A 17,532-nucleotide genomic window follows, 5' to 3' on the forward strand; every position below is an offset into this window, starting at 1 on the left:
GCCAGCACTCACCAGCCTGAGTCGCTTGTCTGCTCACCCGCTGGGGTGGGGTGGGGGCTGGGAGCTGAGGCTCGGGCTTCAGAGATCAGATCCCAGGGAGAGGACTGGGGTTGGCTGTGTGAAGACAGCCTGAAGGGGGCTAGTGCGCCACAGGTAGCTGGGAGGGAGTCAGGGTAAAAGTCTGGAACTGCCTAGGAGGCAAGAGACCATTGTTTCCAGGTGTGCGAGGAAAGGGGCTTCCTGCTGCATGCACCGACAGAAGGCAGAGCACTGCCTGAGCAAGCTCCAGAGACAGGTGTGAGCCATGGCTATCAGCTCAGGCCCCAGAGACGGGCATGAAATGCTAACGCTGCTGCTGCAGCCACCAAGAATCCTGTGTGCAAGCGCAGGTCACTGTCCACACCCCCACCCCCGGGAGCCTGTGCAGCCCACCACTGCCAGGGTCCCGTGATCCAGGACAAGTTCCCCAGGAGAACACATGGCGCATCTCAGGCTGTTGCAACATCACGCCGGCCTCTGCCACCACAGGCTCACCCCGCATTCCAATTATGACTACCGTACCCCTCCCTCCCCCAAGCCTGAGTGAGCAAGAGTGCCCTAATCAGCTGCTGCTTTAACCCCCTCCTGTCTGGGCAGGGAACAGACACCTGAGGGTGACATACCCACAGAGGTGGGACCAAAACCAAAGCTGAACACCAGGAGCTGTGTGAACAAAGAAGACAAAGGGAAATTTCTCTGTGCAGCCTCAGGAGCAATGGATTAAATCCCCGCAATCAGCTTGGTAAACCCGGCACGTGTGGAATACCTGAATGGACAATAAGTGTTCCCAAAATTGAGGCAGTGGACTTTGGGAGCAACTGTAGACTTGGGGTTTGATGTCTGCAACTGATTTGTTTCTGATTTTTATGTTTATCTTAATATAGTTTTTAGTACTTGTCATCATTGGTGGATTTGTTTATTGGTTTGGTTGCTCTCTTCTTTTTCCTATTATTATTATTTTTTTATTTTAATAATTATTTTTATTATTATTTCTTTCTTTCTTTTTTTCTCCCTTTTCTTCTGAGCCATGTGGGTGGCAGGGCCTTGGTGCTCTGGCCTGGTGTCAGGCCTGAGCCTCCAAGGTGGGAGAGCCAAGTTCAGGACATTGGACCACCAGAGACCTCCCAGCCCCACATAATATCAGTCGGCGAGAGCTCTCCCAGAGATCTCCATCTCAACACTAAGACCCAGCTCCACCCAACGGCCAGCAAGCTCCAGTGCTGGATGCCCCATGCCAAACAACTAGCAACACAGGAATACAACCCCATCCATTAGCAGAGAGGCTGCCTAAAATCATACTAAGTTCACAGACACCCCAAAACACACCACCAGGCACAGCCCTCTCCACCAGAAAGACAAGATCCAGCCCCACCCACCAGAACACAGGCAACAGTCCCCTCCACCAGGAAGCCTACACAAGCCACTGAACCAACTTCACCCACTGGGGGCAGACACCAAAAACAACGGGAACTATGAACCTGCAGCCTGCAAGATGGAGACCCCAAACACAGTAAGTTAAACAAAATGAGAAAACAGAGAAATATGCAGCAGATGAAGGAGCAAGGTAAAAACCCCAGGGACCACACAAATGAAGAGGAAATAGGCAGTCTACCTGAAAAAGAATTCAGAGAAATGATAATAAAGATGATCCAAAATCTTGGAAATGGAATGGAGAAAATACAAGGAACGTTTAACAAGGACCTAGAAAACTAAAGAGCAAGCAAACAATGATGAAAAACACAATAAATGAAATTTAAAATTCTCTAGAAGGAATCAATAGCAGAATAACTGAGGCAGAAGAACGGAAAGTGACCTGGAAGATAAAATAGTGGAAATAACTACCACACAGCAGAATAGAGAAAAAAGAATGAAAAGAATGGAGAACAGTCTCAGAGACCTCTGGGATAACATTAAATGCACCAACATTCAAATTATAGGGGTCCCAGAAGAGGAAGAGAAAAAGAAAGTGTCTGAGAAAATATTTGAAGAGATTATAGTTGAAAACCTCCCTAACATGGGTAAGGAAATAGTCAATGAAGTTCAGGAAGTGCAGAGAGTCCCATACAGGATAAACCCAAGGAGAAACACGGCGAGACACATAGTAATCAAACTATCAAAAATTAAATACAAAGAAAAAATATTAAAAGCAGCAAGGGAAAAGCAACAAATAACATACAAGGGAATCCCCATAAGGTTAACAACTGATCTTTCAGCAGAACCTCTGCAAGCCAGAAGGGAGTGGCAGGACATATTCAGAGTGATGAAAGGGAAAAACCTACAGCCAAGATTACTGTACCCAGCCAGGATCTCATTCAGATTCGATGGAGAAATTAGAACCTTTACAGATAAGCAAAAGTTAAGAGAATTCAACACCACCAAACCAGCTTTACAACAAATGTTAAAGTAACTTCTCTAGGCAGGAAACATGAGAGAAGAAAAAAACTTACCAAAAACAAATGCAAAACAATTAAGAAAATGGTAATGGGAACATACACATTGATAATCACCTGAAATGTAAATGGATTAAATGCTCCAACCAAAAAACATAGACTGGCTGAATGGATACAAAAACAAGACCTGTATATATGCTGTCTATAAGAGACCCACTTCAGACCTAGGGACACATACAGACTGAAAGTGAGGGGATGGAAAAAGATATTCCATGCAAATGGAAATCAAAAGAAAGCTGGAGTAACAATTCTCATAGCAGACAAAGTAGACTTTAAAATAAAGACTATTACAAGAGACAAAGAAGGACACTACATAATGATGAAGGGATCAATCCAAGAAGAAGATATAACAATTGTAAATATTTATGCACCCAACATAAGAGCACCTCAATACATAAGGCAAATGCTAACAGCCATAAAAGGGGAAATCAACAGTAACACAATCATATTAGGGGACTTTAACACCCTTCTTTCACCAATGGACAGATCATCCAAAATGAAAATAAGTAAGGAAACACAAGCTTTAAATGACACATTAGACAAGATGGACTTAATTGATATTTATAGGACATTCCATCCAAAAACAACAGAATACACTTTCTTCTCAAGTGCTTATGGAACATTCTCCAGGATAGATCATATCTTAGGTCACAAATCAAGCTTTGGTAAATTTAGGAAAATTGAAATCATTTCAAGTATCTTTTCCGACCACAACGCTCTGAGACTAGATATCAATAACAGGAAAAAAACTGTAAAAAATACAAACACTAAATAATATGCTACTAAATAACCAAGAAGCTAAATAATATGCTACTAAATAACCAAGAGATCACTGAAGAAATCAAAGAGGAAATCAAAAAAGACCTAGAAACAAATGACAATGAAAACACGATGACCCAAAACCTATGGGATGCAGCAAAACAGTTCTAAGAGGGAAGTTTATAGCAATACAATCCTACCTCAAGAAACGTCTCAAATAAACAACTTAGCCTTACACCTAAAGCAATTAGAGAAAGAAAAACAAAAAAACCCCAAAGTTAGCAGAAGGAAAGAAATCATAAAGATCAGATCAGAAATAAATGAAAAAGAAATGAAGGAAACGATGGCAAAGATCAATAAAACTAAAAGCTGGTTCTTTGAGAAGATAAACAAAATTGATAAGCCATTAGCCAGACTTATCAAGAAAAAAAGGGAGAAGACTCAAATCAATAGAATTAGAAATGAAAAAGAAGTAACTGACACTGCAGAAATACAAAGGATCATGAGAGATTACTACAAGCAGCTATATGCCAATAAAATGGACAACCTGGAAGAAATGCACAAATTCTTAGAAATGCACAACCTTCCGAGACTGAACCAGGAAGAAATAGAAAATATAAACAGACCAATCACAAGCAGCGAAATTGAGACTGTGATTAAAAAATCTTCCAACAAACAAAAGCCCAGGACCAGATGGCTTCACAGGTGAATTCTATCAAACATTTAGCGAAGAGCTAACACCTGTCCTTCTCAAACTCTTCCAAAAAATTGCAGAGGAAAGAACACTCCCAAACTCATTCTATCAGGCCACCATCACCCTGATACCAAAACCAGACAAAGACGTTACAAAAAAAGAAAACTACAGGCCAATGTCACTGATGAACATAGATGCAAAAATCCTCAACAAAATACTAGCAAACAGAATCCAACAGCACATTAAAAGGATCATACACCATGATCAAGTGGGGTTTATCCCAGGAATGCAAGGATTCTTCAATATATGCAAATGAATCAATGTGATAAACCATATTAACAAATTGAAGGAGAAATTTGATCATCCCAATAGATGCAGCAAAAGCTTTCAACAAAATTCAACACCCATTTATGATAAAAACCCTCCAGGAAGTAGGCATAGAGGGAACTTACCTCAACATAATAAAGGCCATATATGATTGCCTTCAGAGGGAACACAGTCCTGCTGACACCTTCATTTTGAACTCCAGAACTGTAAGACAATAAATTTCTATTGTTTTAAGCCAAAAAAAAAAAAAAAAAGTCTAATCACCTGAAGTCTAGAAAAATATTGAACACAGTTATAATAGTGATGGAATTTAGGGTGACTTTTCATTTAATTTAATTTTCACACTTTTCTATATTATTTGAAATTCCAACATGAGTGTTCATTAATAATTTAAAGATTTTTTTATTATGAATTTAATTAAGAATAAATATATGTTTAAAATAGTTACATTTTTCCCAGCGTTTTTAATTTAGAAATATATCTTAAATAATCAGAGATGCACACATGGGTTTACATATAAGGATGTTTGTTCCTAATTTTGAAAACTGGGAAACACCAGAATAAGTAACAACATTTGTTACATAATGTATGCTGTATCCAAGTGGCAAAATACTATGCAGCCATGAAATATAATGTATAAAATAGTACATACTGTATGATTTCAGTTTGTGGGAAAACATGTATATATGTACAAATACTTAGAAAAATTGAAAGACAACAAAATGTTATGTTTTTACTTCTGAAGGATAGAGTTACATTACTGATATTTCTTTGTTAATTCTTTATAATTTTTACATAATACAATTAAGAATATATAGTATGGACAGACTCTTGCCGTTGTTCCCAGTGCTATGTGTATATATTCAAACAAACAAAGACTCACACACACAATCTACATATATTGTGGAAAAACACAAGTGTGAGATAAAATATTCTTTTTCCTTCTCTTCTCAAATCCATCTTCCTTTTGCCACATGTTGCTCACCTTGAAGCAGTCCTTTCTGGTGCTCCTTTACCCAGAGCTCAGTAAGAGTGCTCTGTACTCAACAGGAATCAAAGAAGTGTACCATCCAGGAGACAGATAGCCCTTTCCGAGAAAAGCTCTATTTTCATCCTTCCTTGCCCCTCCTCCTGCTCTTATTCTGGTACTTTTGGAGATTAGAGATTTTAATTGTATGACTTGTAAAATGCCGTTTTTCTTCCAACAGCTGTGTTTATGGTATATAATCTTTTAGCTGCCTATATGCCAACATTTAAAAGCATTCTGATGGATAATACTCAGCAAGGGATTAATCTTTTCCAGCATCACCCTCTTGACCTGCAAATGTACATTAGTGGGGGGTATAATGCCTGCTCTGACATTTGTTTGCAGTGTATCCAAATACATTCTGGAATGCACATTCAGGTTTCCTGGCATTGAGACAGACAGGCGAGTCAGCACTAAGACATATAGTTCCCATATGCCAGGGTTAAGGGAACTAGGAGTTGTTGAGCCTTTCACTGAGCTTTGCACTGTGTACTTTCATGGCGTGCTCCCTGAAGGTTTACTCTGCTACACATCAACTGTACCACCTAAAGTACAGTGGGGTCATACGGTAAAAAAGATGGATTAAGGCCGGGTTTGGGTCGCCTCTCGTGTGTTTTCTGTGTATCATTTGATCAAGACCATCCTACAGTATAGACCAGTAGAGGATTGCCTTTGAGGACCTTCCCTGCTTTTCCACCCTCCGGCTTCTCTCATGAGATCTGAAATTTCAGTTTCAAATCCTGGTTTTGCCATCTGCTATCTCTGTGAGCTTGAGTAGATTACTTAGTCTTTCAAAGCTCTGTGATGGATATAATACTATGTATATCACAGGGATTGGGGGAAAATGAAATAAATCATGTAAGTGAACCAGTGTAGACCTGGAGCATAAAAATTACTGTATATGTTTGTGGAAACAAAATAACATTTTATGTTTTAAGACTGATTATTTTGAGTCATAACAGAGTATTATGTTGTTGTTGTTCATGGTTTCTCTGTTGAGATAAAACTCTTCTTGGGAGGAGTAGTATTATACTATATGCTGGAAATAGTTGACAATTCAGGTTGACAGCTTCTTGAAACTAATAAGACCCACTGGGGAAGGATCACAAAATAAGTGTATGAGGGGATCAAAGAAGCAAAGTCTTTAGTTAATGGATCTGATGCTCTGGCATCAGTTATTATCTTTTAGCTTGTGTAATTTCCCCACTAATGTTTCTACTATATATAAGTAATGATTTTTCTCTGAAAAACCAGTTCATATACTGTTCTGTTTACAGGGATCTAGTCTTATGGCTCTTAAACATTTTTCATCTTTTTTTTATTAAACAATTCAAAAGAAGAATACCATATAAACAATACTAAAAATGTAGGTCAAAGTGTAATAGTTTTTCCTACTCTTAATCGGTTTTTGAGTTTGAGCTTGAGTTTCCTAGTTATGAGACAGAAAACAGGAATAGAACTAGCATAAACCTTGAGATCATGCAGCTCTTGGATCAAATCTTGCTCTGCCATTATATTAGGTGAGTAATTTGGGGTAAACCGCCTAATCTCCCCAGTCTGTTTCCCTGTCTGTTAAATAGGATAATAATATCTATTTTGGAGGATTGTAATTAGGATTTGATGAGATAAGATATGGGAAAATGCGTCTATCACAGAATTTGATGTGTTGGCAAGCAAAAATGGTAGTTATTATAATTGTCATTATAATTATTTTATTATGTTGCTAGCTACTGTCACATTATTCATATTCTCAACCAAAATGCTTTGAGAGAGAGAAGGGACCAACACGGGTTCGTCAGAGTGTGAGGTCCACTCTGAAGTAGTGGTCTGAAGTAGTAATTGGTTTACCAGATGGACTAAAAGGAGATTGCAGTTGTAAATAATTACAAATGTTTTAAATATTATTTTTCTGGTTAGGGAGAATTTCAAGTTTTGATTCATTTTTAAGAGGAACCATTAAACACGATTACTGCAATATGTAATGCCCTCGAGCCAAGGGATACTAGAAGCACACCTCTAACTGAACAAAGCTCGGTTTATTGGCTCATTGCAAAGAGGGAGAACACACCATGGACCTCTAAGAATGATGGCCGTAGGAAGAACTTCTGGGATTTGAGCATGTGGTAGATGACTTGGGGGCAGGTTCAAGGAAGTGGAGATTTGCATTGGATTGGATGCTGTCAGGAAGCAGGAGTAATTTTATGCTTGAGTATTTTAATAAATCTTAGCTAGACATGGAAGGAATAAAGTAAGGCTAAAGGAACAGTCACTCATATCAGCCAAGACGGGGATATTCTTGGTCATTTTTGTGGTTTAGTCTTTTGTTAGTAGTCTTTTTGTCTTGATCCACTGTAGTCACAGAGTGGCCTTTTCCCATGCTGGTATTCTGTGAAATTGTTTATGTTCAATTTCAGTTTACACCACTGCCTGGCTGAGAGTGCCAGGACAGGTCCTGTGATAGTGCCTGGCCAATTCCCAGCTATCAGAGGCTGCTTTCCTCTCTAAGTTTCTCATTTTCAAAGGATAACACTTACAGGTCAAGGAGGCATCCCTAACCATTTATTTTGAGTTTAACTCCTGACAAGAATGGACCAACACCAGGGTTTCCCAAACTTCATTCAGTACCATATTATGTTAATATAATTATTACTTAATATTTTTAACCAGTTCCATTTTAAATTAAATGAATATATTTTATAAAGAAACTTTATATCATTTCTATAAACAGACATTAATATTACTGACTCACAATAAGAGGTAAATAAAATAAAATAAAATATAATGTAATATAATATAATATAATATAAAATATAATAAATTCTAGCTGGATGATTTTGCCTGCTAAAGGTTCTGAGGCTAAAGCCTGATCTCTCTTCATTTTAAAGGGAGTCTTGAACTTGAAGAGAGATTTAAAATTATAACCGAACTCAGCTTTTTCACTTGATATGATTGGAAGATTGAGAAATAAGCAAAAATTAAACTTATTGCAATGATTACCACCACTATTTAATACAAAGTCTGCATGCTATCTTAAACAATCATACCCGCTATCTCTTTTACCATGATTGTACACCTCTCACATATTGAAAAACACTAACCTGTACATTCTGTACACATGACTAGCTTTCTTAGTCTAAAACATCCAGAAAATATTTTTGCGTTTGGTGATCCATTACAGCTGCCTTACTGAAAACAAGGTGTTTTCATTGGAAAGAGAGTGGCTCTAATTCATCTTAGTAACAGTTTAGTACATGTTGTTTTGCCCATAGAGGGAAGGACCTTATATACTGCACTGGGATTTACATAAAACCTAGTTTCCAATATACACCATCTTGCAAGTGCTCTTTCTTTGTTTACAATTGTCCTTGCTTCCTTTAATTTCTAAAGCAGCAAGATGAAATAGCATACACACACAAAAATAAAACTAAGCCAAGAAACAAGACACTTGGGTCTCCTTCTTTGTAACTACTGCTGTGACATTGGGCACATCACTTGCCTTCATTTTTCTCATCACTAAAGTCTCAACCCAACTCATGAATTGTTGTAAGGATGAAAGAAAGTGATAAGCTGAATAATAATATTATTTACTAATAAGAATCAGACGTCTTCTACTATAGGCAGCTTGTGTTGTACTCAGCTTGTGTTGTACCCTATAACTCTTTCTTTCAATGAAAGACTCCACATAGCTGTTTTGATCACATAAGAGTTAATCTTAAGCATGTAACTTTTCATGATAATCTAAACTTTAGTTGTGGATTGAATGCTAAGTTGTTTTCCTTTCTTTTGAACTTTGGAGGCCCTTTTCCAGATGGTGTCATGTGGCACACTGTTTGTGTTGTAGTTCCTGATGACTTTGAAAGCTCATTCCATCAGAGATGCCTCACCACCCCACCAGGGACCCAGAATAGCCAGCCTTCCCATATGTTTCTCCATCTCTGCACTCTAATTTCTTTTGCTGCCTTGCCTGCATAACAAATATAAATATGGGTCTGGACCTGGATTTCTCCCAGATGAGCAGACTTCAAAGTAAGTGTGAGGTCTCCAGGAGAAGACTTTTCCTTTGCCCATCTGTGTGCCCATTGCCTGCTATGTGTCTGGTTTTCTTAGTAATAGAGTGATTAAAGGAGGTGGCAAAAGTAGGGAGACGGGAGAGAGCCCAAAGTGGTTTGTGATTATCCAGAGCTGGAAGTGAATGGGAGAAGCAAGACAAAGTTAAATTCTCCATCTGGAACAACACATTAGGTTGAGAATGACAAATCTGGTGCGAGTAGCAGGTTAGCAGTGACATGACATCAACACATATACCGTAACTTTGCATGTCATTATTTAACATGCTAATATATCACTATTATATGCTCATTACTGGCAGCAGCATCACACTGAACAAGAGATCATTATTTACTTGAGGGCCATGTCAGTGACTGATGAGGATAGTATAATGCAGCAGCTACCCTAGGTTTTTTCATAATGGAAATGAAGTAAGACTTGTGTGTAAGCTGAACTTGAGATATGATGGAGAGAAGTAGAATGGTCTTCCAGTTCTTTCATGGGGACTTTAATATCATTCCCAGTCTGAGTATATAACATTCATCTGCATTACTCTTCCACTTACACTTTTTCACTTTTTCTTTTTGCTTTCTTTCTTTTCTTTATCTTCTCGTCTTTTAAAAGTCTTTTTCCTTTTTTTTTTTTTTTTTTTTGCCTCCTTGTTTCTTTTTCTTTTGTAGTCTCTTCCTATTGGGCCAAGGGGTATTTCCCTGTAAATGCTATATTTCTCCCTATTCTTAAACAACCTACAGGTATTCACTGAGTATCTGTTAGGCTCTCAGTGCTCTGCAGTAGTGGGGTTCTATTCATGGTTGTTGATTCTAACTGCCTTCCTTTCAGAGCATTGCACATTATAAAATCATGGGATGCATGGCTTGCCTTAATATAATGGTACTTCTTGGCAGGAGGGATGACAAAGGCCAAAAATGAAGGAGCCATTAGAAGGAAAAGTTCATCAGACTGTGAACTTGTATGCAGGGCACATTAGCTTTTTCATCCTGTACTGTTTTATAGGCAAGATGCTTAGTAAATAATGCTTGCAGAAGGAGAGCCATTCACCTTCATGGATGATGTTTGCTAACATTTTGTAGACTAAATAGATGAATAAATGAATGCAGTTTCTTCACTTTTATTTTCCTACCCTTCTTTAAACCTAGACGTCTTTTTCATTACATTAGGTAAATGTGAGAAGAGTTGAGGAAAATTTGGTACTAATTATTTCAAAGCATTCTTCTCTTATTACTAGCCCTTTACAGGTGGGGATATGAAGCAATCTATCACATTTCTTTGAGGAGTGAAGTGACTAAGGATAATATTTGAGTATTAACAATTTAATTATTACCACAGTCTTGGAAAATCCCATCATCCTCTTTTTCACTCTTCTTGACCATATTTGGCTATGAGAAAAATAGACTTGTCTAGAAAAACATATTTTCTAGGACAATATTTCTTTTTACAGTTCTCATATTACCTCCTGTCAGAAGCATACAATCACAGATTTGCTATTAGGACCAAAGTTCTAATAGGGCTGGGTATAGGGCAGCCAGGACCATTTGGGGATATAAGCTCAAAATCAAAGTCTAAGAAATCCCTTGTCAATCTAATATCTAATAATTCCTCTTAGATCATTTAATGTCAGAATTTGCTTTAAAAAACTCCACTAGAAAAATTCAATATGGCACATAAAGTTGACGTCAATTTGGAATATTAACTGTTTTATCATTTTTCCCTTTTGTTGGTCATTTTCCTTTAACATATTTGCAATTTAATTTTGGTGTATAACCATTTCTTTATTGTTTATTTTTCTGACCTTATTACCAAGCTCAGCACCGTAGTAAAATTTTTCAGTATTCATTAATCTAATATTTATTGATATTATTGCTATCAAATCTTAATGGAACTACTTTATGATTTCATTTGAAAAAGCAACGTGCCAAAAATCAGATGATTAATGATTTTTAAAAAGGTTAAAGAAATACATTGTTCATTTTGAAAAATGTAAATCTTATATCATTCTCTATGGACTTACTAATAAAACCTCTTGCTAAAAATTGTAGTACTGGAATAAAAACCTTTTCTGTTGTTCTTAGGAACTTGGTAAACATTTATCTATATTAAAAAAATAACTTTACTTATTAAAAAATAAATTAAATTAAAATATAAAATACCTTTTCATTGAGTGACAAGGAGGCAATATATATTTTTCTTTAGCTACCTTGCCAAACACTGTTGGGACATGTTAATTCATATCACAGTACATAGACACACCAAGGACAGAGCCAATGGTAAATGCTGCCAATAGAAAACTAGCCCTGCTAGTGAGGTAGATTAAAGATAAACATCTGTTCCCCACTTCTGCTATGGAATCGTTGCCAGTAGACCATATCTGATAGATGATCTACATTGCTCATTATTTAGTTTATTCTTTTCAAGGATGATAGGAAGAGTAGGTCTAAAGTAGCCATTAGAGAAGTTTAGGCTTATTTACGATTTTTCACATAACAACTTTGGTGAACCTAACCCATCACCCCTACTTCCCCCAAATGTTTTGATTTTGGCAAAACCTAAACACATTTGACAGTGGCACTTTTTTTCTTTTATTTCTCAACCTACTTGAAATTTAAAGAAAACACAGTCCATACATTTTTGTCTTTTTTTACACTTAAATCATCTATATAGTATTTTGTAAACATAAGTTAATATCCAGAAACGTGTTGTATTTTTCATTTCTAAATATAGAAGAAATCCCCCTTTGTCACGAATAAATTAACTTGTCCCTAGGAAGTTTAACTTTTATTCCAAATTATAAAATAATAATTATAACAAATATGGAAGGGCTTGGTTATAATATTTCAGCTACAACAAATATTAAAAAGAGATTGTCGATCAGATGTAAAGAACTAGGCAAAGATGACTTGGTTAATTTAAGTACATTAGAGCGCTCACTCTCTCTCTCTCTGCGTATAAATATATATATATATGTATATACATATATAAACACCAGTTAACCAAAGGCTACGTTTATCTTTGAGATGGACCAAATCTAACATGAAATTTCTAAATAGTTTTTTTTAATACATTGCATTTGGATAGAGGAAAAAATTTTTCAAGACTCACTAGGGATGCATATCTGTCAGTTTCTAATCAGAAACTTAGGAAGCACACTAAATATTTCATCAGAGAGATTTAATATGGGACTCAATTATTCAGATTTTGGAAAGCAGCAAAAGGAAAGAGGGACCATTGATATAGCTCAGAGATAGTGATTGCAGGAAGCAGCTACTGACCCTAGAGCTGGGGAGGGCTCAGGGAAAAGATGGGGTTTTCAGAACCTCGAGGAGGGGCAGTGTGGAGAAAGGGGCCCTATGCTGAGGAGCTTCTGCTCTAAAGAGGAAGTGCTGCCCAGCTTAGGTGCTTGTGGGAGGGGCCTGCAGAGCTGGGGCTCAGCCACAGGGGAAGGGTTACTACCTGAGTGGGGCTGGTAACTCTCAGGGGGATCCTGCACAGCTAGTTCTGTAGCCTGTTGCCACAATGAAGGTTCATTGCTCATGCAGCGTGGGCAGGTATAACAAGCAGATCAGAAACACTGGAGTCCCTTCCCTCATCCTCCTGTCTTCACACCCTTCTCTAGCACCCCTTATTAACAAAACTTAACAAATTAGAAATATAGTTTGTAGAGTCCCAGTCACAGCCTCACAAAGCAGAGGAGAGAGTTGAGGCTGAAGAGTAGACATTTGTATTATATGCAACTTATAAAGTACTTATAGTGTCCGAAGAATGAGTGTGTTGAACATAGTGATGGAATTATCAAAGTTTCAGGTATGGAAAGAAGCAGTTTGGAAAACAAAATTCTTAATAAAATTTCACATTTCTTGGCTAGGCATACAAGGTCATTTTCAATGTGCGTATCCCAACTCCAACCCTACCCATCTCTACAACCTCATTTCTTTCCGCTTTCTTCCAGACCTTACTGAAGGTGTCACCATTCAATACTAGTCTTTTACATACATGTCCTTCTACACCCGCCATCCTTCAGCATTTTCTCAAATTCCAGCCCTTTCTTGCAGTCTTCCCTGACTCCCCCAGTGTGTGTAATTCCAGTGTCTGTGCTCTAGCAGTTAACTATGTCATTTAATTTACCCCTCTGTCTCTGCCACATAAGAGAGTGTGTCCTGGAAATTTGGGGCCATGTTATATTTGTATTTATATTTTTACCACCTAGCCCCATGCCTGTTATAGAGTGTATATCTGATGAATAAATTAATGCTAAGTGAGATTTCAGGAACTTTTGGAACAAAAAAAAAATCTAATTGAAGAAATCTATTTTTTTTGAGATTTGGATATGAATGTGTGACATTCATTGTGGGGAGAAGGAATCTGGAAAAAAATAGAAGTAAGAGGATTAAAACAGGCCCAGCAAACAGCTGAAGCCTCAGAATCAGAGGGCAGGCCTGGGCTACACTGCACTTTTTGCCACAGTATAAATCTTACTCGGTGATAAACCCAAGAAGATGTACAAAAAAGCTTTCACAAATCAACATTTCCTAGGTATATGAAAGATCCATTTGGAGTTCAGGCCTACCAGTTCAATACCTTTTCCCTCAATAACCATAGCAAGCAGAGGTATTTAACTTCATGAATTATAAAATGACAAGAAACATTTCTGTATTGGTTGTGGATTCAATCCCACAACAGGTTCAAAAGTTCAGAAGCAGCTAATACCCAAATTTATCATAGTAAAGGTTACTACATGAGCAGCATTTTTAAATAATATATACTTTAAATTATTGAAAGTAAGCAGCAACAGGTAAGAACATGGTATTTTTAAGTATCCTCTTGTTTCCTAAAATGCTTCAGTGCTTTTCAAATATTCCTTAGAGTAATAAATAATAAAACTGTGTACACTTTAATATTAGCAGACAGCTGCTTGGTATATTTTACTGTAAGTAGGTATTTTAAATCTCGTTTTCTCCAAATGTAATAATTATAATAGAACGCATTGAATGCTTGCTCTATGTCTGGCACTACAGAAACATTTTATAAACATTAACTAATTTAACAATCTTATAGAGTGATTTCTGTTATCAACCCCATTGTACAGATGAAAAAACTGTAGCTGAGAGAGCACCAAAAACTATCTTATTTTGACCTCTAAAGCTTTGTTTATTTTGTTGCCTTATCTGGAAGGTTTCGTCTCTCTCAATTCACTACTTATGCTATTCTCTCTTCAAGGCCATTTTAAAATCTCTTTCATGTACTTTCCTGCAATCTTCCCTAAGTTTTCTGGACTAATGTGGCTCCTTCTATGCAGTTATTCACTAATTCCTTCATCCATCCATCCATTCATCCACCTATCCATTCATCTTTATTAGACATCACTGTGTGAAAGGCTGTGGGAATTCCCTGGAGACCTTACGTTGGTTTATATGCTGACTTGTGTTTTTGCTTCACAGAGGAGGCTTGTCTCCCTAATGAGATCATAAACTGCTTGAGGGCAAGCATGGTTCTGAAGCTTCTTTGTAAATGAAATCAGAACCTGTATGGGTTAGCAGATAACAAAGGACTAAGCTCTAAAAAATACTTTGGGCCAGGAAGTCCAAAAGAAACTAGAGTAGGAGAAAGGAGTGGTCAGGGAATTTGGAGAACCAGGAGAATTTTCAGTACTATTCAGTTTTTCAGGGTGGTATATAAAGTTGACACACAAACAACCAAAAAAATGATTGTATTTAGATAGAGTTAGTTGGAGACCAAGGCTCTTCTTCATGGCATGCAGTGCTTCAACTGTCTGAAAAGAGACCACTGGTGACTAGAAAGTGGTATTAGTCCTGCAATTGAGAGCCAGATTGCAGAGGGTTTAGGAGGTTGATGAGGAAATGAAGGAAGTAGCTTTAGATCTCTCATTCAAGTATTTGACAGAAAAGAGAAGGGAACTAAGATGCTAATTATAAAATGACAAAGAATGAGGTTTTTAATATATGAGAACCTATCCATGTTAGAAAGTAAAAAGTTACAGAGAAAGGGTTGAAGAATTTCCATGATTGGCAAGAAATTATCCCTCCCCCCACCTTCTATGGGAAGGAAAAGAGAAAATAACCCAGTTCATTCCTCTGACCCCTTAGGCAAATGCCAGCTAACCCTCTAGGCTATTGAAATCTGTCCTTCATTCCTAGCTGCCAGACAGAGCAGTTCCTTTCCCTGCCTAAAAGGTTCTCTTACAGATATTGACCAAATATAGTTGCTTTTTTCTTTCATCACCATTCAATTTGCTTAAATAAAAAGTCCAATGAAAAATGACTCCCTTGAATATATCTATACTGCATCCATCCTCTCCCGTTATTTTTGGATGTCCCTCTGGAGTGACTTGGTTATATGCATGGAACTCCCCATTCACCAAGTCTAATACGCAAGTCTTAAATTTTTAAAATTGCCGTGGCGGTCTATGGACAGTAGAGAAACAGTGCAGGTCGTCCATTTGTAACTTAAAATCTGATACTCTGAATCGAAAGGAATTACCCACCATATCCATCTCTATTGCATTTCGTGTCTCCTTTTCCTCCCCATCGTTCACCAGATAGTAATGTTCTCAGATCAAATATCCTCTATAAATTGAGAGGACATTTAGCTGATTTATGGGGCTTTTAGCTATTATATACTTACCTATTCAATAAAAGTAAGTACTTACATCACATGACACATATGCTACCTTCACAATATAAGATCTTTCCTTCAAGGGATTCAGGCATCAAATTGTAATGAGATTTCTTGTAGCTAATACATCACTTAAGGGCAAACTGACATTCTGAATCTATTTCTTTCTTTTTTTTTTTTTTCCTTTTCCTCAGTGGAATTCTGGATACCACATTCTTTGTAAGATCCTTAACATTATTAAGATTTTTATTTTCTTTTTTAAACAATGTAAACCTGTCGAATAAAGAAACTAGGAGCAGGAATACTGGTTTTGCACTTAAGGGCTGAAAAGGAATATTGCCTTGGTCTTTTATACAGCATTGCCAATTTCTAGAACCAGAAGCAGAGTAAATGCTGCCTTAGCATCTACGCCATAGGAAAACCTTGAGGGTGAATACATCTACGTGGGATCTGATTTTGGTGTATCAATCAACACATCAGTAAGCAATGAACAAATATTTACTTCTCCAGTAGAGTAAATTCCTTGAAAGTCACTATAAATTCAGGCTTTCTCAGCATCAGCACTATTGACATTTTGGGTCAGACGGCACTTTATTCTGGGTGGCCATTCTGTACATTGTACATAGTTTAGCAGAATCCCTGGCCTCTACCAGCTAGAGGCTAGTGGCACCCCTCCCCAAGTTGTGGCAACTAAAAAATGTCTCCAGACGTTGCCAATAGTCTCCTGGGGGGCAAAATCACCCTCAGTTGAGAACCACTGCTCTAATCGGACCTACCATGTGAGTATGATTATTGCAAGATTCCAGGCTATTTGTATCTAAGGGTAGAAATTTACTCTTACAGCAAAGCCATCCTATGACTCTGGGAATATGGGAAACGTTGCTTTTGTTCCCCATTACTATACTACTTGGTGTGTGAATGTTAATGAATTAGTAATTGTGGTGATAAGCACTTTCAAGAGGGGTTTTAGCAAACCTCTTTCCTATCTTGTGTTTTAAGGAAGGCTCAAACATTAAAGCAGATCTGAATCAGAATTATGGAGTAAGTGAAGCTGGTTGCTGGTACTCATCCCACAATACTCTTCTTTGGAGTGACCTAAAACCTACTTCTCACTAAGGATTTCTCTATTTCAGACCTAAGCAACATTCATTATCCGTCATCTTATCGTAACTCAATCTGATATCGTCTAAAACTGAATTTAGTATCCTGATACATGCTGAAGGTTGGTTCCCCACCCTCTGTATGTGTAGGACACAGCAAGAAGATGGCCATCTATGAACCAGGACGTGACCTCTCACCAGACGCCAAATCTGCCGGCACCTTGATCTTGGACTTCCCGGCCTCCAAAACTGTGAGAAATAAATTTCTGTCATTTATAAGCCAGCTTGTCTATGATATTCTGTTATAGCATCCTGAATGGACTAAGACGTATCCCACTGCAAAAATAATTCTGCTTCCCATTTGGCCAGTTTCTACTTACGGAGCCACCATTCTCTAAAGGTCTTATCTGACCTGTCCATATCCTTCTCCATATCCCAGAA

At 37.6% G+C, this 17,532-nt stretch overlaps 1 long non-coding RNA gene across 1 annotated transcript in view; it reads left to right on the plus strand.

Moving 5' to 3' along the window:
* LOC132360516 (uncharacterized) overlaps window positions 1-17,286 on the plus strand; it is a 123,739-nt gene extending 106,453 nt beyond the window's left edge. The window contains exon 3 of the long non-coding RNA XR_009501118.1: window positions 17,242-17,286. This is a non-coding gene — a long non-coding RNA (uncharacterized LOC132360516). The remainder of the gene's footprint in view (window positions 1-17,241) is intronic.
* Window positions 17,287-17,532: the final 246 nt, after the last annotated feature.

The sequence above is a fragment of the Balaenoptera ricei genome, chromosome 2, assembly GCF_028023285.1.
Source record: "Balaenoptera ricei isolate mBalRic1 chromosome 2, mBalRic1.hap2, whole genome shotgun sequence".
Classification (NCBI taxonomy): domain Eukaryota; kingdom Metazoa; phylum Chordata; class Mammalia; order Artiodactyla; family Balaenopteridae; genus Balaenoptera; species Balaenoptera ricei.